At 50.9% G+C, this 25,224-nt stretch overlaps 1 protein-coding gene across 6 annotated transcripts in view; it reads right to left on the bottom strand.

The window, feature by feature from the left end:
- HMG20A (high mobility group 20A) overlaps positions 1-25,224 on the bottom strand; it is a 165,660-nt gene that overhangs the window by 9,688 nt on the left and 130,748 nt on the right. For all 6 annotated transcript variants that reach the window (XR_005823477.1, XR_005823476.1, XR_005823479.1 and 3 more), the window contains one exon: positions 24,782-24,865. The gene's annotated coding sequence lies outside the window, so the exon portion shown is untranslated. The remainder of the gene's footprint in view (positions 1-24,781; positions 24,866-25,224) is intronic.

Here is a 25,224-nt window from a genome sequence, read left to right as displayed (position 1 = left end):
GGAAAAAATGCTGATCAAAATATTTTCCCCCTGGAATATGACAGAAACTATCATTCATTTGGGCTTCTGTAAAGACTATTGAGTTTGGCAAAATGTTGCTTTGGGGGTAAAATAACCGAAAAAAAAAAAGTTTCAAAAGCATTTAAAAGCCCTGCATTTTTCAGATAGGGAAACTCTGATTTTCCCATTTCAGACCAAATTCTTATACTGACTCTACCTTAAAGACACAAGAAGGAAAACCAAAGCCTAAAAATGAAGAGAACCAAGATCAACAGTGGAAAGCAAGGTGTTTAAAAACTCTTTTCATTCCCTTCCATACCAAGAAAATGTGCCTCTTTACATAGGTTATGCTGGCCAAAAGTTATTTCCACACCTCAAGATGCTCCTTAGGAAGAAAATCTCGCTTCCAGCTGCCTCGAGCCCATGCTCAAGCCCGCTGGCAGCGGGTCAGTACCACGGGGGTGCCAGGACCCCCCGCTCCGGCACGTGCTGCCCAAGATCCCCGTAAATAAAAGCCTCGGAGTCGGCTCTTGTGTTCATTTCACAGGCGGCTGCTTTGCTGACAGGTTTCACATGCCGTTACCGTGTCTTGTCAGCTTTATACTCTCAGGCCAACGCCGGCTCACCAGCTCCGATGTATATACATAAAAATAAATGGCTCAGAAACCCCAATAAAGTGACAGATAACATAATGGGACCTGGCTTCAGAAAATAAGCTTGTTTATGGAACCTCTGCGCCTCCCAGTCTGATTTATGTCGAGCGGGCTCCCTCTCTGCAAGGCTTTGGGGAGGAAGGCTTGCTCGTGCTCGCTCCCCATGGCAGCAAGGGGACAGCTGCTGGTTGAGAGCTGCCTTTGGAACTTTTACCCCAAGACTTCCCACGGGACTTGGATGATGTGGCCTTCCTTCAACTCATGTAGGAGCTCAGCATTTCTGCTGGCAGCCATCCCAGCCTGGTCCCATACCTGGCCCAAATACCCCTCCCTGCCAGCCTCGGGGAAGGCTCTCCCCAGCCTCTCTACTCCCTCCTGCACAGTTCCTCTCCTTGTGTATTTTTGTGGTTTTTTGTCTGCAAGCTGAAGGGAGCTGTGAAGAGCTCAGGGGCTTGAGCAGCCAACAGAGCATGTAAAGCAGAACCAGACACTGCCTACAGGAGACCATGCAGGCTTCAAAGAGGAGTGCTCCTGATGGCACGAGCAGGTTCTCCTGGTAGCCCCCTTTGCTCTGGGCTGCAGCTGGTCCTTATTCAATCTCTTGCTAGAAGAGCTTCCTTGCAAACAGGGATAATCCTTCATTTGATGTTTGCTCCCTTGGATATCGCTGTTCACAGCAAGCATTGCAATTTGTGTTTATTTTTGCCAAGCCATGTTTATTCTTGAGCCGCTTTGATTGCTACAGTGCAGGCTGGGATGGCTCTTTCAGTCAAAGCGCCTGCTTCCAGGGGGCTAATAATGAGAGACTGTCAATCCCGAGACACAGGGGAAAAAATCGCAGCCCCTCCTTTCACAGAAAACAATCAGCTGCTGCCAGACCCCACGCTTCGGTTGGATCTTTGATACGTGGCTGGAGGATCCTCAGCCCCAGCCGCCAGGGACGCCTGCCCCAGTGCAGAGTGGGGAGGCTCTCAGCAGAAGGATCGTGCCCACACGGTGTAGTGCCACGAGACACAGGGGTTCGGACAGCCCCGTGGCTGATCTGGGTGAGCCTAGCAGAGCTCTTCAGAGCAACCCACACACCCAGAGAGGTGCAGCTGCAGACAGGGCTGTGGTAATGTGCTGCCATTTCCTACAGGTATCGATGCACCCAGCAAGTCCTCGACAGAGCCCAGGCTCCCATGGGTGAAGCAGAGCCCTGGCTAACTGCTGCCAAGCACGAACCACCCTCTGCTTCTGAAACGCCGCACCCTTTTATCAACTTCTGATGTCTTTAGGTGTCACTGATCTTCTTCCAAGGTGAAAGGCACCTCCTGCATAGCTCAGCCTTCTCGCCAGGCCACAGACCACAAACAGAGCATCTCTTCAGCCTCTGTGATCCCTGTGATCCCTCACCTGGATCCCTCCCTGGACAAAGCCCTACAGCTGCAACAGGATGGGCTAACAGAGGACAAGCCCATTTGCACCAACGCAATTCCCCTCTCTCCTCCACCACCTTACCAGAGGAGGACTCACTGCACTGCACTGCTGCAACCCAGAACCCCTGAGAGGCAAAGTGACCCCTGTGAGATCCAGCATCCCACAGATCCCATCTGCTGTGGCAAGGCAGGGGCGCCTCAGGCTTGGACAGCAACCGCATGGCTCCTCATCCCATGTTTCAATCTCCAGGCCTTTGTCCCATTCAGATTTTAATCAAACCTTACATTATGCCAACATATGTCTGGGGCTCAGTACTAAGGAGGGCTGTGGGGGAGGCTTCCTCTCAAATTAAATAATTAAAATGTTTTTTCCCTGGCTAAATAATTCTAATTTTTTTCCCCCAGCAGACCAGTGGCAATAAATATTTAATACATTCCTTGCTTCGCTGCATCCAGCACGTTACCATTTTAGAAATCATTTTATTGTGTGTATTTTTCTTCTTTTAATTACAGTCACCCAGCATCAAACCACTTCAATAAATAATCGAAGGGAAATAAATAATCGAAGGGAGGGGAGAGACGGGATGGCTGTGACCGTGTGCCGGGCACTTCGGGAGATGCTCGCTGTGCTGATGGAACAAAAGGTCACGTCCCCATGCTGGTGGCCACCAACCTCTCCCCCTGGGGCCGACTCCCGACCTGCACCTTAACTCCTTCCCCCTGCCATCAGCTCCACTGGGTGTTGTGGGCTGGGGTTCCTGAAACAACGCCTGTGGAAGGGAAGCGGAGCCTGGCAGCTCCCAGACGAAGGCTCACCCTGCCAATATCCTCACTGGCAGGGGCCAGCAGCCAGCGCCAGGGGACGAATGTAAAGGCAGGCCAAGCGTGCACTGATACCTCCCCAGGACGCGCTTCCAGCCGCCAGCAATCTGCGGCTGAAGGACTTCCTGACTCAGGCATCCTATCTCTCGTTTAAAAGCCCTCAATGGATTTTTTTTCTTCTTCTTCCAGGAATTTCTCTAATTACAAGGAGAGCCCAATCATTTCTTAACTGTTCTCTGCCCAAACCAGCCACCGATTTCCAGCACAGGCAGGTAGAGATGCCCTCCGTGCCCACAGCAAGAATTGCGGAGGGGATGCTGGGCACAGCGAGGGGGGCTATGGGGAGGTGGATGCCAGCAAGTGCCCCCTCCCCACTGCTGGAAGAAGTGGGAAAGCCAGGAGCTGCACGGACATATCCTGCTGCTCTCACAACTGCCCCACAACCAGCGGGCTCACGGCCACCATGGACTGGCACAGAGAGGGTTACTACCACCACAGCCAGCCTGGTGAATGGTATTAGCAAAAATGAATAGAAATACTACGTGAGGCTAATAAGATCTGAGGGGAGCTCCTCAGACAAGCTGATTTCCAAATTGGACTGACTTTAACCTCACATAAATAAAAATGAATGCTGAAAAAACATGGGGGAAAAATCCATAAGGGTAGGTGAAGACATTGATGCGTTTTTATCTCCCTCCTGCATTTGTGGTGTGGACCGGGGCCCACATGCTTCACCTGGGCACCGCACCCCCGGCTGTGCCCTGGATTAGCCCAGGAGGTAGAGTGTGTCCCTCAGCCCCTAGCAGGGCTTGAGGCTGTCCAGAATCGGGGCAGGAAGGTCCCCAGGCCAGGAAGGAGGCCCAGGTGTGATGGAGCAGGCCTGTGTAGGCACCCCGCTGGAGCAAAGCCGGCCTCTCTGTGGGGCTGCTGGAGAAGGAACTTCTCCGGTACCCAGGCACATCCCCACCCTGCCTGCCAAATTCAGCTCGAATTCACAAGCACTCCCATAAAGCACGACAGCGGGACAGACATCTCTCGCAGGGTGTCTCTAGGAGCTGCACGCCTGAAGACACAGCGAGCGCTGGCTGTCACCGGCGGCTGACTGGCGGCGAGACACCGTGTGTGCAGAGGGACTCCGGGGTTAACGGGGGGGGAGCTGTGAAAGGCCCAGAGAGCGGGGACAGGTAACTGCTGCTTGCCAGCAGGAACCAGCAACAGCGAGGAAAGCATGGGTGACACAAGAAAAATGACAGGTGAGGAAAACGATCCTCATGGCAGAGCTCTAAATAAGCAGAAGTGGGAGAAGATTGCATTTGTCAAGGCTGGAGAAAAGGATGTTGCAGGAAGTGAGCCGTGAGACGATGACACTCCAGAGGAGCTCCAGCAGTCCCTTAGCAACCCGACGCAGGGGGAAGGCGCCGTGCCAGGAGCAGGCCGCAGCGCATGGCGGAGACGTCCCGGCCACAGGCACCGCTGAGATGGGCTCGGGGGCAACCCTCAGTACCCCCGCCGAGCATGGAAGGAGATCCATGGCTGCTGGGCAGAACGGGAAGAGGAGGATGGTGAAGGCATCCGAGTGGGGGCTCTGGGGAGCCCTTCCTGAGCCCAAGCGTCTGCTGGCATGATGGCAAGGCTCTTCAGACAGGCACAGCAAGAGAAACAGTAGGCAGAAAACCAGGAGAGACAATTTGGGTTGCCAAGGGAGGACAGGTCTCCAAGAGGCCGGTGGGACAGGACGTTGGGAGGAGGGAAATACTCTGGTCATTTGGGGCTGCGGCCCTGAAGAGCTTACCAGCAGCGGAACCATGGGGCAGGGGGCCAGGCCTGTGCTAGAAGCAGGGGAGCTGAGCTGGGCAGCCATCGGCAGCAGGTCTGTGTAGCTGGGGGAAAAAGTGGGGTGGGGAGAGCTGACGGTGTGCAAGGTAGAAGGGACGAAAAGTCGTCCTTTCTGTGAAGGGAAGAGCCAAGGGAAAGGAGAAAGATTGAAGGGGAAAGAGGTAGGGAGTCATGGAGCAAGCAAAAAGTGACTACAGTCCTCACAAGGTCAGCCAAGCCTCCCGTGGGCCAACCGTGTGAGAGGCATCAGGGGCAAAGCCCTGAACACCGGCTCAGAAATCCCAGCACCAGCAGCAGCCGCCCACCAGGAAGGGGCACCGCCTCCAGAAAACAACGTGGGCAGCAGCAAACAGAGCAGCCTGAAATAAAGTGGAATCAATTTCCTCAGTACAACACTGTCCGTAACTTCAGTTTTACAATGAAATATTTACGGGGCTGAGAATTTATAAAAGTTAAGTGAAACAACTCCTGGACTGCTTGGGACAGAGATAAATTTGGGCTTAAAGTGAGCAAAGTGCCTGGTGAAGAGGAATGTGTCCAGGGACCTGGGCAACCCACAAGGCCAGGGACCACATGCCCCTTTCAAATAACATAGTGCACAACTCTGGATCCATAAAAAAGACAAAACTCTTTGATCCAATTCAAAAGTTATAAAAGACAAAAAAAAAAAAAAATCCAAGGCTGGTGCACCGAATTCTTCAAGGTTTTTGTGGCACCAAAATTCAGGCTGATAGCAGCTTTCTAGGAAGAGAGGAATTTCTGCTGTGCACCTCCTCTGCACTCACCACTCAATGTCCTCAACATAGAAATTTTTCTTGCCTTTTTCGGAGGTGCTTTGACCTTTTTCCAGCTCAAAATGCCCTGTGCAGGGAATTCAGATTGGACCTGGTAAGCAGGGGTAACAGAAGGCTGCAGGAACAAAACCCCATGCAACACACATACAGCATAAAGACGCTTCCAGCCTCGAAGGGCTCACAACCGTTAAGTTCAGACCTTGCAAAGACTTTGTGAGCTTTACTGGCCAAGTTTTACTGAACTTGGCAGTGCACAAAATTGAGCCCATGTCCAAGCCTGTGCAGGATCAGGGCCTCAGTGTGCAAAGGGCAGCAGAGGAGTGCTGCAGGATGTGGTGTGCACCCGCTCACCTCCCCACTGCTTTGCCACGTTGGAGCAGATGAAAGGCAAAAGCTCACAGGTGGGTTCTCCTCAGCAAGTACTGTCACAACCATTCCCGAAACAAAGGATGAGGACAAGGGAAGAAGCCTCCCTCTGCCCGGGGGAAATCAGACTGCTGCTTTCGTGTCTGGGCCACATTACTGCCCTGCATGCCGGGAGCCTGCATGCTCCAAATCAGTACAGCTGCAGCACGGAACAGCTCTGTCCATGGCATGATGTGGGGCATGGACAGGTCCCCAACCCTCTTGTAGGGCACGAGGTGCAGTAGAAGGGCTCACAGAGGCTTCCTAGCAGGGTCAGGTATGGACTGACATGCAGATGTCCAGGGCAGACTGGGACTAAGGTGGGAGAAATTGTTCATAAAAGAGATTTACCTTCCCCCCTCTCCCCCAAAACTCAGGCTTCATATCCAGAAATCATACAGAGACATACACGTCAAAGTCAGATATGAACTTTAGGAAAAAAACAGTCTTCTTCCTCACCATTTTTGAAACCAAACACTTTTCACCCAGGAAATGAGCCAGCACACACAAAGAAGCAAAATGAAATGACCCCAAACAAACAAAATGGATTTTCATGGTTTGTTTCGTCCTCAGGGTGTGTGAGAGGGGAAAGGGATCACCGTCAGTCTCCCAGATATATTTGTTTTCAGCTGTTCTACTTCAGACACCCCACTGAAAATCTGAATTATTCACCGAGCTCTAATTGCAGCTCCGAGGTGCCCTTTGCCTCCTTTGCACAGTGCCACCCTTGGCAGAAACCTCTGCTTCCCTGCTGCTTTCCTGAGGGACATGGGGGTTACCCACGTCCAGAGACCATCCCACACCTATTCCCTACAGCACAACACTTGGGGGGGGGAAAAGGGTTATTACAGACTCGAGTGTGCAACTCCGTACATGCGCACTGTGACTTTGCAGGATGGAAGGAAAAACAAGAAATAATGAATCCCCTTGCACTCACTAAGCCCAAACAAATAGACTGAAGTGGGAGCCTGATTTGCATTGGTTTGATTGAAGATGTAATTTGCTGCTGAATAAATGTGGTTGCATCCAAATCAAACCTTTAGTCCCTCAGACGTTATAACTCTTTCTGTTCTTCCCTCAGGGTTCACCAACCTTTAAGGCTGACCAAGGATGATGTATTACAGGAAGGAATGGCCTTAAATAAGAGAAGGGCAAGTTTGGAATAGATGTAAGGAAAGAATCCCCACAAGAAAGAAAAGGATCTGAGGTGCTGGCACTAGGAAGGACCTCTGGGACTGAAGCCTGGTCAACCCAGCCCTGTATCACACGCAGTATCACCCCAAAAATACACCATCCCCCTGCTGTGGAGCTGTGTCGTATGCACTGTGGGGTTTGGGTTCTGCCTGCCCAGCAGCCTCCTGCTCAGAGCATTTTTTTTCTATCATTTCTTTCCCCTCAGACCATCCTGTGGGTCCCCATCAAAGCAGACAGCAGCCCTGGTGCCACCATTTCACCATGGCTGCCCACAGCGAGGTGCGTGATATCATATCCTCATGACGGATGTGTAGGAGACATGTAGGTCTTGGTAAGAGGGCACTGCTAGGATGGGCCTCTGATAGAAATCCGGGCCCAGGTTTAATGCTATTAAAGCAGGGGAGTAGTTTCCAGAGCCCCCAGGAACCTAGGGCCTTGCCCTGGTGCCTCCCTCCTAGCACAGCCTGGTGAGATTCAGACCTTTCCTCATTTGCTTGCCTCCAGCTGGAACTGGCACTTAAACGCCTTCCTCGGGCTCTCTCTGACCGGATGAACCTGCTCTCCGCCAGAGCTGAACTCCCTCACTTGTTCTTTTCTCACTCCTTGTAGTATCGTATTTACGAGATCCCTCCAAGGTCTCTTATCGATCGCTCAGGCAGCCTTGGTGACACAGCAGCTAGCGGAGCAGCAGGGTTCCCAGCAGCCTCCCAGGCAGGGAGCACAGGGGAACCGGGGCCCAGCAAGAACAGATTTATCCAGCAGCAAAGGAGGAGGCAGCCCCCACCTGTGCTAGCCCCGTCCCAAGGCACCCAGGTTCCTTTCCCCCTCAGCTGACCACATCCACATCCAGCTGTCAGGCAGGGTAGCACTGATGGGGAAGGCACAAGCCAGTGCAAGAGAATGAAGGGGAAATAACGGAAAGTGAAAAATTGCATATCGTCACCAGAGAGGAGGTTACTCGCGTCTTAGTGAGCAGCTCGTGGTTGCCTGAAGCCCTGAAGCTCAGCAGCCATGCCGTGAGCATGCAGCAGACGTGCGTGTCCTGGGGATGAACTGTACCCCTGCACAAGCTCCCTTGCTCTGGCCACAGCTTCCCACTGCAGTGCATCCCTGGGGAGAGCAAGAGTGCTCACAGCCCCACTTGACATAAGGCAAATCCATCATGAGGCATGAAAGCCTTTCATTCTGGACAACTTGTTGCAGGACTTGAAAACGGAGGCACTGGGAAGCCAACTGTCTGGGCAGGAGCACTGCAAATTGGCAAGGCGGAGAGAACTGCCCGTGCAAGAGGGATGAGAGCTACCTAACAAATACTTATGGGGCAGATAAGGCTGTAAATAGTGCAGCCCCTTCTGAGAGAAGGGGGCAGGGGCATGTGGTCACATCCCTGGGTGCCGTTTGTAACCCGGAGTCATCGCTCAGAAGCAAGGACCACAGTGTGGGCAGCGGCAAGGCCAGAGCAAGGGAGAGAGGGAGAGATTGATTATCCCATAAATCAATCGCTGGGCACCGATTACAAAATAAACCACCAGGGCAAAGGTCAAGTGCTTTGTTATATCACCCAGCCCACAAGATTTATTCCCTGCTCAGGCAATCTGTCCCTCTTGCCATTGATCATGGGAAGCTGCAGCTCTCCCTTCCCAGCCTCAGGCACAGCTTCTGCCAACAGACCTGGCTGGGCAGAGCCCTGCAGGCAGCAGCACAAGGCTTACGGAAAACATCCAGCGGCCAGGATCAGGCACTGATCTCATAGTACCCACGTTGACACAGCTGCCATGCCGGGCAGGCTGTCTGCAGCAGGACAGCAGTGGTGGCTGCGGGTGGCACCAAGTCCTCCAGCTCCATCAGGGTGCCCGGGAGCAAATCCCCAGGGTGCTCTCTGCAAACAGCAGCAGAGGTTGCACCCCACAGGGATGCCCACGGGGATGACCATGGCAGGTTGGCCTCTGGGTGCACTTGCCACTTCTTTCCGGGCTCCAGGAAAGACTGACCCCTTTGAGAATATCAAGCAGCTTCTTGGCAGGGGAGCAGGAGCTTGCTCCGAATCAGATCTACACCCAGCCAGACTGCCCAAGCCCACTTGTACACTCTGAGCTCTGCAGCCATACAGAGCTGCACAGACTGTCTCAGCACTCGACTGGAATTCAGCCTACCAAACTTTATTTTTTCACCCCTTCTCCTTCTAACTTTAGATTTTAAACACAGGCAGCAATAAGAGGAATTCCTAGAAGTGTTGTTCATGTTTCCCATAAGCTGCTCATCACTGACCATGAAGAGATTTTCTATCCGACTCCCAAAATATAAAAACCCTAACATGGACATTTTTGAGTCCTTTCACACCACCCAGAGGAGAATAACGTCAGAGCTGTAGGATGTGCGTGCGCTTACACTCAGGGAGTGGCAAAGAGACATCATGGGGAGGAGGCGAGGTGCTCGCTGTGGGCAGGGTGCCTCCGGCCACACAGCCAGCGCCTGTCTGCTGCCAGGGGCTGTAGAAGCAGACAACCTGGGCTGGGGCTGCTTCCACTTATGGATGTTCCCATCAACCCTGAGACTGTCATCCCCGTTCCCTGCGGGATGGTACTCGTGCCAAAATGGTTGCTGCACTTGGCACTTGCCTGGGAGTTTATTTTTCTTTCCAGGAGCACTGAGCCTTTCGACTCCTATTTTAGCCTGTCTGCCAGCAGAGAGGGGAGGCTCCAGCCCATAGGCCAAGCTGCATGTTCCCAGCCCAGCCTTTAACATGCTCCTGGGAGCTACATGGGTCTCCACCAGGCAGAGGTGCTCCAGCACCAACAGGACAGCTGAGCCCGGCCCCAGCTGCTGCCCAAATGACAGTGCCCTGCCTTGCCCCTACCTGCTGCAGGATGGCAGGAAAAGCATGACTGTAGTGGGGAAGTGACGGACGCGTTTGAGGTGATGAACTACAGCGCACACCAAACCTGTCACCTCCCTATCCCAGCCCAGGAAAAAAAGCACAAAGACCCACAGCTGCTCCATGGGTCTCTGCTTCCCTGGGAGAAGCAGCAAACCCTACAGAAGTCGTATCCGTGCAGAAATGAGCATCTCCACCAGCTGCTGGATCTCTCTTGGGGTTCCTTTTCCCACTGTGTAGAGCAGGTCCTGAGAGCACAGTGCTCATCTCCCGAGCTGGCATTGCCTTCCCCAGTCACTGCCTTGACCTCAGCATGGAAAGGTGCAACAGGCAGCCAGCCCCTCCCGCCCGCCCTCAACAAAAGTGGTGGTGACATTATTCCAAGCATTAATTGCCTCATTTGTGGAGGATTTTGCAAATCCCATGGAGCCAACAGCATCTTACTTTCATAGCCTGGCACGCCAGCTCCCCTCCCACGAGGGTTTTGACCCACACGGACATCCATCACTCCTGTCGCTGGCCCAGCTCCACGTTCCCTATGGCGGTAATGAGGCGAGGTCAGCGCAAGACAGCTGCATTCCCCAGCCCTCCCCTCGCTCCTCGTGGCAGATTTAGAAGTTCACATTTAATCTGAAAGAGGGAAGATGGAAAGGAGCCTCACCAGCCACAGTTTCTGTAAATGTCAGGACAGGAATGAGATCTTAGCAAACCTTAATATACTATGCAAATCCTCCGAGCATGACCATGTGTTGCCAGGGCTTTTTATTCCCCTCCATGGTAATCAGACAGACAAGGATTAAAAAGAGGAGCTGCTGCATAACTAGCAGGCCTCTCTGATTTAGTAACCACGGCGTAGAGACAATACTGAAACATATGGGACTAGGGCTCTGTAAGGGGGAAACCTTCAGGGTTAGAGGCAATTTGGGACAGACCAGAAAAAGAGCCACAAGCAGAGGCAGATATTCTCCTAAGGGTTGTTAGCCAAACAGAGAGTTTTGCCTGCATCCCCAAAGATGCATCTCCATCCTCTGCAGCACATTTGGTGTGTGCACAATAGGCTGAGGCTGCGTGCAAGACAGTGAACAGCCATGCATTTGGTGCATGTCTGGATGAAAGCGAGACAGCACTCCGTGGAGATGAGAGGGAAGGAGGAACCATGTGGAGTCCAGGCACAGAGCTCTCTCTTTTTCTACAACTGCATGTTTACCTTGCTTTTCACTTCACTTCCCCCCCCCCCATCAGAAAAGCTCCATCACTTTCCTCTCTTGTAATGATGTTGACCTGATTAAAATTTTTATTGGATTTTACAAAATAATTTCATACATACCATTCCCCGGAGCCCTGCAGGGTGGAGGGAAGGTTGGAGAGAGAGAAAGGAGAAGAAAGTATATTAAGAATGAGGTTGGGAAAGGAAATATTTTATTTTACTCTGAAATGATTTTTCCTGGATGAATAATAGATTAGAGATCTCACTTTCTAAAATAGTGCTCTTACAAGTGCCCATGAAACACTCAGGCAGGAAAAAAGGCACCACTTGAGCATTTGGGGCTTACTTCAGCAACAGCTTTGCCTTCCTCCTGCAGCTTCAAACCCTTTCCACCAGCGCTCTCAGCAGCACGAGCTGTGTCTTACTGGCTGCCACAACCCAGGTGAACAGGTGCACGAGGAGACAGAGCCCTGACTCTTCTGGCCACCCATGGCACTTTTATGGCCAGCAATGGGCTGTGTGGATCCACTTGCCAGACCCTCATCTCCTACCTCACATCCCTAGCCCTGGCCAGTGACAGCTCAATGAGCCTGACATGTCCCGTGGGAGCTTACGGACTACAGCAAGCCTCAGGGAAGCTTGAGGTGAATGTAAACATGTGACAAAGGGTTTGCAACTTGTGATTGTCTTGTTATTTTAGCATTTTTTATGCTGCTTTGCTCCCTCCCCACAGGCAACGTCCTAATGCCAGTACTTCAGTTGCAGAAAGGCTGCTGCTACTTTGCTTCAATCCCTAGAAAGAAGTCAGGTCTTTGCTCGTTTGAGGAATGGTACGGGATGATTTAGTTACCCAATTCCATTTTCATGTATTTAAATTAGATTGCAAACCTTTGGCCCAGGGACTAGCTGTTCCCTTCACACGAACACAGCTGCTCTTGCAACGGTCAGCTTTGCACCCTAGGTCTCAGTGCAATAAAATAAATAAAAAAAGCCTTTCAGAGAGCTCAACACTTGCTTCAGATGTCCTTTCAGGAGTACTCCCCCAGGGCTGGCTTGTTTTTGAAATTCAGTTTCCCTGGTGGATGCTTATGAAACAAACATTTCAGTGCTGTGCAGGTGCCTCAGCAGACCACCCCTCATAAGTGGCACTAAGTCTGTGAACCAAACCTGGTGTCAGTTGAAACTCAGGCGAAAGCAGCCACATTCAAGTGAAACCAAGGTGAGGAATGAAGGGCGTTCCTCAGGGCAGGCACCATTTGTGGCCAGCAGCAGAGATTGCCTGCAAGCTTCTTGCTCTGTAGGCGATTCTCAAGGTCACACTGCTGAAAGTATTAAGGTTCCCTGGGCAACCTTTAATATATATTTTGGAATGAGTTTGTGGGGCGAGTGTTGAAGTTTTTCCAGCATCATGTTCTCTAACAATTGCTGGTTGACATTTCCCCACCAGTTCTCATTTTCTTCCTGAAGCAAGTGCTCAGACACAGCACCTCTGCCCAGGTGGGAGGGCATCGCAGCCCCCACCCGCAGGCTCCCCCAAATGTGTGTTCCTGCTATTTGCCCACATGGGACAGCGCTGCTGTTTTACAGGGCATTCTCCATACCCACTGTTTTGTTACAGGGTGGGTGCAGCAGTGGCAGTGTTGTCACCTCACCCCAAAACACAGGCAAACCTTCACCCCCAGCAGAACCCAACTAGACCCTGCCTGAGGCTCTGCTCTGCCCTCAGAGGCACAGCCCTCCTGCTCCTGCCATCCCCCTTGGCAGCCCTCAGGCATCCATCCCTGCAAGCTTGGGCTGTGTCTGCCACCCAGCACATCCTCACCTTGACTGCCAACGCTCCTGCCTCTCCATCCCTGTGCCATGCAGGCTGCCCCCACCAGGGACCGGCAGAGCCAAGACCTGGCAGCACACAGAGCATCTTGCAGCAGGAAGGGATCTGCAGGGCAGCAAATTGCTAACTGATAAATATTACAGCAAGAAGAGTCCAAGCCCTAGATAAAAATGACATGTTGAATCATGCCCACAGTCCAAGAAATGGAGGGCACCTGCAGCCACTGTTACATTGTCCCACACCCAGAGCAAAATGGGCATTTGACTTTTATTTCACACGAACAACAGGGACAAAGAAGAGAACAACGAATATAAAGCCTCCCCAAGAGGCTAAGCACAGCAATTCACTGCACAGCCGAACTGGAACGAGACACAAAATGGCAGCTGCTCCTGCAAGCGGGCAGAGCCAGCTTCTGTGCTCACGAGCACAAAGAGCAGCAGCAGCTCCTGGGGCTGCACAGCTGCCTCCATCTCCATCCCGCTCAGCATCTCAGGAGGTGGACAAGAAATTAGGGACATTAATTTCTTCCCATGATGGAGAAAAAACAACCACCCACGGGCTCTAACCAAACCTGAAGCTTTCTGGAACTCGGGCATTAATCTCTGAAAGGAATATTAAGTCCCTCCAAGTATTCACATTTTGCTCTTCCCTGTTTCTGAGGAGGTGCAACACGGACAGCCCCTCTCCACCGGTGACCAGCTCGTGCATAACAACAAGCTGTAGGAGCCTCCTACATGACCCGCAGGCCCACTCCCAGGTCTCAGGGCTCCATCTCCTCCCGAAGAAGCTTCAGGGAAGCCTCCAGGCTTTGAAGCTCATGCCCAGGTATCAGCGGCCCTCTGTCTGCACTCCCTGGGATGGCCACGGGCAGCTGCCAGGTCTCAGGGCACCAGCTCAGCTCATTTCTTGTCCCTAAATCACACAAGCAGACAGGTTGAAATACATCAAATTATTTCCTACCCTCGCACCTCCCTGTAAGTGGCGGTTGCAGCTGTCAGCCACATTACACAGGCGAGCAGGAAAGGCAGTGGAGGCAGCCCCATTCCTCACACATTTTTAGGAACCCCTGACGCATGCCCAGGTTAGGGGAAGGACAGGACAACCCCAGCTACAAACACCAGCCCCTGCCATCAAAAGCCATCTTTCAGAAGGAGCGATTTTGGCCACGAGTTGCATCTCTTGGCGCTCAGTGAAGTGGTGCAGCATTGACTGGGTCCCTCAGCACGTGAGGGAGGCTTGTGCTGTCACCACTTCACCCCAGATAACGAAGGCCTTCATCTCCAGGTTTGTCAATTTAGCACCTCCCCAGAACAAGGCCTCTTTTTTAGTATTAAAAAAAATAATGCATATTTATCAAACTTTGTCAGGCAGCAGGGAGGGGGAAACAGCTGGCAGCAGCCTCCCTCTCCCCATCTGACACGCGCTTGCCATTTTTCGCAGTTTCAACAGCTCTCCAGCTCTGGTTCTTGTAATTACGATGAAAAACCTCACACTCGACCATAGTGCCTCGCAGCCAAGACACCAATGTGTTTCCACATAAAAGCTTCATTGAACCCCCCCCTTTTTTTTGGGGGGGGGTCTCCGCTTTATTCTCATCCTCTCTTACATCATTGTATTCACATGGTCTTCAATTATTTACAAGCATACAAAACACTCCAGCCTGGTTTCTCCACTGGTATTAATCAGGGAAGTGCCAACTAAATCAGCAGAGCTACAAAGATTTGCTCCAGAGAAGAATCTGGCCTGCTGTCCCTGAAGACCCCTCCTTCCTTCCACAGCACACATGAGAAAGGAGAGGATTAAAAAAGTGTTTTTTTTTTTTCATTCCCCGACTTTGCCAGACACATGCAAGCATGCTAATGCCCACCGAGACCTGCTCCCCACCGCTGACCTACTTTTCATTCGTGTGCCTGCAGCACGCTTCTCGCCTCCTGCAGCAGCCCGCAGTGCTCGGAGCCGTCCTCACCTTGCCAAGGCCCCGTGGCAGCACCGGGAGCCCCGCACGAGGCAGCCCCCTGGGTGCTGGGGCAACATCCACCAGCTTTAGCGACAGCTAAGGTCTTTGGTTATGCAGGCAGCCCTTGGAGCTGGTGCAGCACCCTCTCCAGTGCCTTCAGGATGCTTTCTCTATGCTTTCCACTTCCAGGGAGGCCCAGGGACAGAGAGCTTCCCCCGACCAGTGGGCACAGCAGGCTGACAGATAGGATGGCCTCCTCCAGCCATGACTGATCATTTCCAACTTGCCATAGCCCAACATTTTAATTCAACAAGACCAATCAAGTCCCCAGGGCACAGGCCACAAATCAGAAAGCAAGCACAAGGTGTTCCTCTGAAGCTGGAGGACAATCACCAGTCAGCTAGGGCTGTTTCTTTTTAAGGACTCATCCCCCACAGACACGGTGCCCACCTCAGCTTCTCACAAGACCAGCACAGCCAATCTTTCCCCAACTTTTTATCAGGACTTCGCGATCATACAACGCAGAGACTGACTTTTGAAAGTCATTTTGTTATTTGCACCTTCGCTTAGGCTCAGAAAGAGACCAAGTTCATGAAAGCGTAATGTGAGTGTGGAGAGCAGGTCTGCTCTCCTGAGAGGATTTTCACATGCAGACTGGAGAACCATGTGTGAAACCTGGGGCTACCGGGCATCTCATTAAAAGACAGAGCTTAAACTTACTGCAATTTCCATCAGCAGTTCACAAACCGGGGCACCGTGCTCAGAACCAGAAAGCCAAGGAAGCACAGCAGAGAGACACCAAGCTGGGCTTTACTGCACCAGACCAGCTTACTCATCCTGATGTACCACCACAGCAAGGAGATGTCACAAGGCCTTCATCATGACTGGAATGATAATATCCATGATTCACACGGAAGACTTTTATACAAAGCACAGAGATAAAAATAAAATGAAGGGGAAAAACTTCAGAAACAGTTTCATTCCCCACAAGATGGATAAACCACGATGAATGTAAACAGCTCAACTTGACCCAAATATTTTTTCGTTGCTGAGTAACCCTGCAAAAATCTTATCTTACTAGCATCTGTGAAGATTAGGTGGAAGGGAATTTTAAACAAACATTCGCTGTCCGTTGTTTTAGAGAATTTCAGCCTGGACACGAACTCTCAGGACTGCTACTTTTCAGCATCCCTGACACCTTTCAGGAGGGACCAAACAAATGAGGAGGGCAGGAAGCATCTGTAACATTTCCAACACATTAACATGCTGCTGACATGAAGGCTCACATGAAACATTTGGTTTTACAGCTTTCCAAACTCTCCTGCACCCTAAGAGAAGGACGCAATCACTTTACGAAGGCTCTGAGCAGGAAATACATGCTCAGGCCATGACTACAGCAGGAGGTGGGAGGAGGGGTAGGCACGGCAGATGGCTCTGAGCCATTTTGGGTGGCAGTAGGCACCCAGCGAAGGGCTCAGACTTTACAACCCACACTGGTTGCCATATGCTGCGGCAGTGGCTCAGCATCACGCAGGACCCAATTTATAACATCCTTCAGGGCTGCCAGTACCACAGTCCCCTCTTACCGCTCTCCATTACTAGCGCACCTTTCATCTGAGCATTTTCTAGTACCTCGCTATCATATTTACTGATTTTTCATGTTTTTTTTTATAGGTGGAGGGAGATCTGATAGATCAGATGAGAGATTCAGCCATGAGGTTTTAGTCTCATTCGTGCTCTGGAGGTCAGGCCTGCTCGCTCCTTCCCTCTCTCCCAGCAGATAAGCACTATCTCAACAACACAGATGCCTTTAGAGATCACCTTGCCCCCTGCTAACCTGTGCAGTATTTCTGCTGTGTGTCCTGCAGCTGAAAGCACACAGCAAGGGAGGCTGTGCCTGTGACACAGGGAGCTCGGAGCAGGTGGGGATATTACAGTTCTGAACATGGCAGCCCTTCCAGCAACAACAGACTTGGTTGAAATTCTCCTGAAGAAACACAGGGAAATGAGAGTGAGGAGGAGAAAATCCTGGAGGTAGCAGGATAGAGACTGATATGCCATCAGCAGGGCTTGGAGGGGAGGATGCCAGCAGCACCTGGCAGCAGGCTGCCATGATTACGAGGGGCAGGGTGAAGGAACAGCATCGCTGTGCTACCATGTGCTTTTGTTATACTGCAGCCACAACACAGTCCCAGTGCTGTGGCATGATGGTGAGGGATGCTGCAGCTGTAAAATGGAGCACTGGGTCCAGTCCAGAGCAGGACAAAGTGCAGGCAGCTGAGGGTAAGAGAAAGGTCTGGCGGAATTACACACACAAATGGCTTTTGCAGCTCTGGTCAGTGCATTCAAGAAAGCCTCCTCCCAATCCTAGCAAGAAGGTCCTTCCCTCCTGGGGGAGCGGTGCATCCCACCTTTGAGAGCACACTTTGGGAAATGGTGCCATCAGAAAACTGCTCAAAACATTCACTCAATCACAGACAACCAGGCTGGACCTTCCACCTTGAAAGAACATGTACACAGGGACAGCTCATACTCAGTTGCTGGAAGGAGCAGGTTACCCTGAACCTGGTTTTACCCACTGGTTTAAAGCCCAGCTACGCAGCTACAGATAAAGCAATGAAAGCAATTTACTCTGTAAAGACCCTTAAAATATCAGGTTAGTAAAAGTGCTGCAGCTCCTACCAGGGTACTGAGGAAGGACAGTCATCCACACCTGTGCTAGGCAACTGCAGTTGCATTTCTTGGGTTCAACGAAAAACTGGGATACTTTTGACAGTGTGGAAGAAGCAGCCACTCAGCATCAGTTATTTGAACTCAGCATGGTCTGTGTATTCTGACTAGCCCTACTGCACGCACAACATTCACTGGTGCCCTACCTCTCCATCCACAGCAGCTTCTGGCCCTGGCCTGTTTTGCTTCCCACCTCACAGCATTTTAATCCTTAGGTGATGCATCTCCTCGACATGCACAACAGACACGGCCAGGGAGCTTCCTGGAGGAAGTAATTACAGAAATTGAGCTCACCCAAGCAATTGAAAAAGCTGAGATATATCTCAAAGCTCCAATTTTTCTCTCTACTACACTCAGGACCTGCAACAGACCAAAATGCACCATTGGCATCAGGCTTTGCTCTTCTCCAGCTGCTGCCTAGAACTCCACCAGAGCTGACAGCTTTACAGGGCTGGTCCATGAGCTCCAGCTCACCAAGGCTCTCCTGTTTAGGTTGGATCAACCAGTTTCACGATGGAAGTTAGAGGGGTTACGCCACTGCTGTCCTGAGCCTAGGAGCATCTGGCCCCACGGTGGCGTTTCCAGCCCTAGGAAGCAGAGGCTTCTGTCTGGTCACAGCCTGCTAAAGCCTTTGCTTTGCTCACCCTATCAGGCAGCTAACACATCACAGCCAGCTCCGTAATCTCCCCAGCAAAGCAGATCTCAGCTGCAACTTAATCTGAACTTTAACTTCAGCTCTCACAGCTAGCTCAAATGAAAATGAAAAGCAAATGATAAAGAAAAATCCACAAAGTCAAGTAGGTGGCAAGGGGACCAGAAGCAGAGAATGCAACTGGAAAGAGCAAGGCCACAGCAGATCCAGCAGTGCAAGCATTAATTGCTTTTTAATTATTCCAGTGTTTTTCTTCCCCAGAGGCTGGTAATTACAGGATTCCTGCCTGCCCTCCGGTGGCTAAGGAGGAGAGGAAAACCAAGAGCATGTCAGCAGAGCAAGCCCAGGAACCAAGCCTCCAACAAAAGGCCTGGTTTGCCCCCATGGATCTGAAGCTGCTGGCATTTACTTTGAGCACCATGCAGCAAGACTGCAAGACCTCTCCCACACACACACGGTCATCTCCAGGGGAAATCAACCACCAGTGCCACCTTTATGGAAAGGAGTCCAAGACTGCTTTAGACTGACCAGTATCTTAAGTTTCCAGCTGAATGAAGAACAGGATCTGCTTCTGATCAGAGACACAGGTAAAGAGTATAAACCAAACAAGGACAGCCCAGATGTTTTGCCCTGGGTTTGATTTGCATTTCTGAAGCTCTAAAAAACAGAATCACCTTCCCTCCCATCCTGCTGCTCCCCGTGCCCCGGATACAGTCAATTCCAGCTCCAAGACAAGGATCAGCTGGCTTCTCAGCACACCTCCTGCTATCAAACACCCTTATGACAAAGCTAGCTGTGCACATCTCTGGGCTTTTTCATGACCTGAAGAAGCCCAGCTCAGTCAAACACAGCCTGATGAGTATGGCAGATCTCTGACACTGGCTGTTTGGCTGCACAGCCACCACCAGGTACCACTCATCAGCTGTCATCTGACAGTGTCCTCATGCCCCCCAGCCTCTCCCCACAACAGTCCTGAGCCAGCACCAGGCAGCAAGTTCAACCCCTCGAACCTTCAGCAGATCTCCTCTGTGGCAATCTCACCCAGGAGCACATGAGAATTGACAGATGCATGTTGTGAACAAGTAGAGAGACCATTGAGAGAAGCCTGTATTTAACTTTCCGGTTCAAATATATTCTCTTCCATCCACTCCAGATGCTACTCAGACACTTTGGAGAAGGATATTTAAAGATAGCATGATCAAAGTGAGAGGAGGAGGAGGGCAAGTGCAAGGGCACAAGAGTCCCATTAGTGGGAAATCAGAATTCAGCTACATCCCTTGCACAAGACAAAGGTGAGATAAAAGCTCTGCAAGGAAGACATGGGATCGCAGCAGCATTGACTTCGTGAACATCTGTAAGCAGAAAACATGCTCACTGCTTCTGTAAGGGAAAGGGCACAAACTCAGCAATTTTCTTCTGATTGGTGGATGGGAATTTGAAGCAGACTTTTCACAGCTCCGGTTATTTCTGGATTTTGTAAGTCCAAGGAGCTTCAGCTCCCTGTCAGCCCAAACACAAGCTCCCAGACAGCTGCCTAGGGAGCAGAAGCCTACTCCCAGTGTATCAGAGCATTCTCCAGCAGGAAGGGAATGGGACAAGTAACCAGGAGACCTGAGCATAGTTCACTGTACCATCCCCTGCTTTGCCTCATGACAAGGAAAAAGGTTTCCACCTGCACAACATTCCCAAAGGGGCATCTCAGTGCTAGCACTGACATCAGCAGCCCTACAATTTCAGATTACTGAGAGTGCACAAGTGGTCTCACAACTGAGCCATGAGAGCCTCCTTTGGTGCCCATAACCCAAACACTGCAAAGCAGCAGCTTTCATCACCCCCCAGAGCTCAGGGAGCTCTAAAAAAGAAACAGCCACCAAGGAGCTTGTGACAGTGCTTGTACCCACCAGTGAGTCAGCGTGGCTCAGCTCGCACCCACAGCACAATATGCTTTGTTTGGGATGGGGTAACAGCCCTCCTCCCATTTCCTAAGGCAGGAGGGAACAGGACCAAGCCCAAATCCACACAGCCTCAAGCCCACAGCACAGGTGTCACAAATTCCCTCTGCCCCAGCTTTGGGGTCTGTATGCTGTACTGTTAGCCAGGTGCTGACCCTAAGACCCATGAAGATGTTGAACACTACCGATCCCAAAGCAGCCCCAGGAGTAAATAATTTTAGCCAAGCCTCCCAGTGGGCAGGAACTGGTGCTGACTCCACGAGGCCATTTGTGCTGGCATCATCACTGCAGTGCCAGAAGACAACTCACATCTTCACTGTGAGCTCACAGGACCAGAACTAGGTAAATGGCATCTCATCCTGCCTTTTCACAGCCAAGCCTCTTAATGGGAGAGCAGCATCATCCTTTCTAAAACAGGAGAAGAGAATGGGTGCTAGAGAAGCACAAACAAGCTCACCCTCCACTTGGTGCAGCAGGCCAACACACCAAGGGCTGCTGAACAGAGGGGTGGTGTGAAGAGCTGGGATGTGAGCTGTCAGTGCCTGCAAGGAGATAGCCAGGCATGCTGCAAGCAAGGAGGGACTGAATCCCAGGCCACTGCATGACAGGACCAGAGCTTCCAGGAGAATACCAAAAGCAAGTCCCCTGAAGCCTGCAGCAGCACTGCGTCCATGACCACCATGCTATGTAGCCACTAGGGTGTGACAAAACCACATCAAGGGCATACAGATAACCACCCCAGTGCCATTTTGGTGCTAGGAAGCAACAAACAGCTTGGGAAACAGGAGAGAGGCACTTCACAAGGGATTGCTGGCCATTGCCAGTATGATAGGAAGCTCGTGTTCCCCTGCACATTGCCCTGTTCCCCAAGGACCCATTTCCAAGCCCTCCAAAGAAATCAATGAGATAACAAGGAGATGAGTTGCAGCCAATATGGATTTGTCACGAGCAAATCACATCAAGCCAATCTATCTTCTTCCTATAACAGGGTAACAGGCTTTTGGCACAGAGAGCACTACCTGTCAAACATCTCAGCTGTAGGAAGGCTTTTCACACTGCCTTACCTGCCATTCCCATGAGCTAGGGAAATATGGTCTGAAGAGAAACTATGACAGGACAGGTATAAAACTGCTCAGATAGCCACATGCAGAGGGCTGATACCAGCAGTGTCCTCTAACACAAAGGAAGAACCTGCTGATGAACAGGATTTCATAGGAGTCTGTCATAGCCTAGCTCTGTCCAGGGTTTCACTACTGACCAGGATGATGGAGCAAAAGAAAACTTATTAAATTTGCAGGTGACATGAAGGTGGGAAGGACTTAAGGTACTTTCAGGAGACAGGCTTAGACTGATAAGATCTTGATAGCTTGGAGGAATGGTCTGAATTTCATCCTATTTTCAGGCAGACACAAAGGCCAGTTTTTTCCCTCAAGCAGGAATAACCAGCTGCCCAAGAACAAGAAAACAAGTTTTCAGGGACTCTTGCTTCACTAACCTTGCACATCAAGAGCTATTGATGCCACAAGTGGTCTAAGCACCTCTTGTTCTTGACCTGATGAGAGTAGTGTCTAGGGTCGAAGCAAAGTGTCAGCACGTTGTGTTAGGCAGGGATGTACCCAGGGCATTCCTCCCCAAGCAGCCTGCAAACAGAATCAATACCAAGTTCAAAGGGCCCTGAACAGGATCTAAAGGACATGAATTCCCACTCCCGGGCTGCTCTTTATCTACTGCATCACTGTCACCTCATTGCAGCTGACATATTCTCCACCTCTTCTGAGAGCTGCTTTCAGCAGGGAAGGTGTTCCCTACACCAGCAGCACATCACATAACGATGACAGCTAAGCACATACTAGGTCTGACTGCTGTGCACGCCATACACATTTTGTGATGTTGTCCCAGCTGCCCAAAGCCCTGTCCATAGCCAGCTGCCAGGTAATCCCCCTCTCCCCCACTACTTCTCTCACCATTTTAACCTGTACTCACTGCATGACCAGGACTTCTGATCTCCAATCAACCTTGCCACTGGAAGCAAAACAAAGCACAAATCCCTTGCAAAAATAATGACCCAGAACTTCCAGGCATGGCGCTTTCCGGAAAGCCATGGCCAAGGCCCTGCAATGAGCTGAATTTCTAGCCTACAGGGAAGAGACGCTTGCAGCCACCCTCCACATAACCTTTGAGCATTCCCCTCTGGTCTCAGCTGCTCTGACCACGCATTTCGTCCATCTAAGAGGGAGCTGGGAACAAGACCTTGCAGCCCCAGGAACCCCGATGTTCCAGGTGAGTTAATTCACTGCCAGAATAAGAAAACAGAGCTTCCAAGTAAGTGGCATTTGTTTTCCTCAGAAGAGCTGCTTTCAGCAGCCTATTTCAGGGAAGACTGAGAAGTGGCAATGGATTGATTTGGCTCCTGCAGAGGTGACTAATGGGAACACGATCCGACAGCAAAGGCAGAGGACTAGATGGCAGTCCCCCACAGCTTCCTTCCTAGGAGGGCACTTCCCTCACACGTAACAAGGGAAACCTTCACCATATTCCCTGTGTGCGCATCTCCTAGGGTATGACACATTTGCGAAGCTCTCCAAGAACCCTGAATGGGAAGCAGATGCTTGAAATGAAAGGAGGAGAGGCAGGCTGGGGAAGGAGTCAGCATTGCACTTCAGGTTCAGAAGCATCCAGTCATCTGGCAAAACTCCCTTCACTGCTGTGGACGTGAGCAGTGGGTATTGACAAGGCAGATTACACAGAGCATCACCCAGACCATGGGCTTTTAGCACCCCATGGAGCATGATTGAATACAGTCTTGTCCCTCCAGAATAAAGTCAGAAATAAAGCATCGCAGCTGAAATTAGCGTGACTCAGGGTCACCCCAGAGCAGGTCTCCTCATTGCAAAGGGTAAGACAATCTACACATCAGGAACTTGACCAATTTTAAAGACAGGTCACAGGAGGAGACAAAGCAAATAGATGAACTGGCTTTTATTTATTAGCCACCATAAAAGACTGGAACAAGACCAAGCCATAAAACCAAGGCATCAGCACCTCTATGATCAGCATAGATCCACGAGGGTCTGTCATCTCTTACCAGTACTTACTGTGATTTCTCTCCTGAAGGATGGGCTGATGCATGTCTCTCTGCACACACCCTGCAGGCTAAGGCGACTTACAGCATCGGACAGCCTCGTATCATTCAAGTGAGGCTCTGCAGCCTGCCACTGCATCTCCTCCTTCAGCAGTTTGATCATTACTACTGCACACGTAACAGTACCAGAAAGACCACGAAGTTTGAAACAGGATTGCCATCACTTGTCATCCATGTGGATGCCCATGCCAAAAGGGTGTCCTAGATCTTAGTGAAGATCAGCTCACAGGTAACGCACCTGGTGGAGGCAGATTACAAGTTATAAGCTAAGTAAATTCACCACAAAAATTGCATTTTGAGTGCTGGAAGCCAGCAGTTTGTGATGCTATTGGCACAGTCAGTTCAGTCTTTAGCTTACGCATCCCTTGTTGCCTTTAAGCTACCATGTCAGAGAACCTGTTATCAACACTTTCTATTAAGGCCAGGATCTCAGATCACCCCAGCCTGTGAGCAGCACTAGCACCTCAGTTATTCACGCCTTTCATCAGCTCCCAGCTTGACTGCAGCAATATGACAGGCCTTACCTTGAAGCCTGCAGCAGGCTCCAGCTGAAACACCCTCTGCATTCCTGAGCACTCAGTAATCCTGTTAGCACCACCACAGCAGGCTCCTGATGGAGAGAGCCAGCAGAAAGCAGGCTCAAGGCCTTGGCCCTCATTTCCCCATAGCCTCATTGGCAGAGCTAAGACTGCCCTCCAGGATGGAGTGCTAGCCACAGCACACTCGATCATCACAGAGCACCACTGCGCCTCACACAAGGGCTCTCATCCACACACAGCAGCCAGCCTCCTCAGTCCCTGTTGCACACAAGTTCTCATAAACATTTCCTGGTGCAAACAGCTGGGCATCTTAGGGCTACCTAATCTGACAGAAATACACCACGGCGTGGATGTGAAGGAATTACCTTGGAACATGACACTCCGCTGCAGGCACTTAGTGCCTAGGAAGACACTGAAATATCCAAACCCTGGTAGATGCAGACACATTCACTGTAATGCATGACTCAGAGATGCTCAGCTATACACCCTGAGAGCACAGGAAGCTGTCTGCAGCCTACACGAACAGAAGAGAACTTACATGCTCTTGGTCAGCATGTTCATCCATCTCAAATTAGCATGGAAGTTGTTCAATTCATTTGGAACAGGACAAATATGAAAGATGTGAACAGGAGAGGTGGGCTCTCCTGTTCAGGCAATGACTGTCATGGCATAAAGTGACGGAATAGAGGATCGTGTTTGTGCCTCTGCTGAGATCATACAATTCCCCTATGGCTTACCTACCTCATCTGTAAAGACAAGGATAACTCTGCTCACCTATCAATTGATAGTTGCATCCGCCAAGAAGATAAAGGTCTGGTCCCACGAGGTTCTGATTCACTCTGCTGAAGGTGCTGTACTCTTTAAAAAAATAAAAAGACAAGTTAATAGGAATTCTGGTAACGATCAATCCACCTTGTTCGGATGTGCTGGAAAAGATGACATGCAAAGAAAGGCAGCCTCAATGTCTCATCTTGCAGATTCCCAAACATCACTGTAGGCCTTCTCCTTACCTGCCTCTGCCAATTTGCACCATGAGCTGGATTGCTTTATCTTCTCTCCAAGGCTCCTCCACATGCTCCAAGCTCATCCCAGACTACCTAAACACCAGTTGTTGCAGGCAGAGAGCCATTAGCACTGCAGTGCTGTTACTGCTGCTGCCTGGGCTGGAATTAATGCAGCTCAGACAGCACACTGAAAATATTGACTTTCCAGCTAAT

Source organism: Cygnus olor, chromosome 11, assembly GCF_009769625.2.
Source record: "Cygnus olor isolate bCygOlo1 chromosome 11, bCygOlo1.pri.v2, whole genome shotgun sequence".
Lineage (NCBI taxonomy): Eukaryota > Metazoa > Chordata > Aves > Anseriformes > Anatidae > Cygnus > Cygnus olor.
Note: the sequence above shows the minus strand (reverse complement) of the source record. Positions and strands in the feature narration are given on the sequence as shown.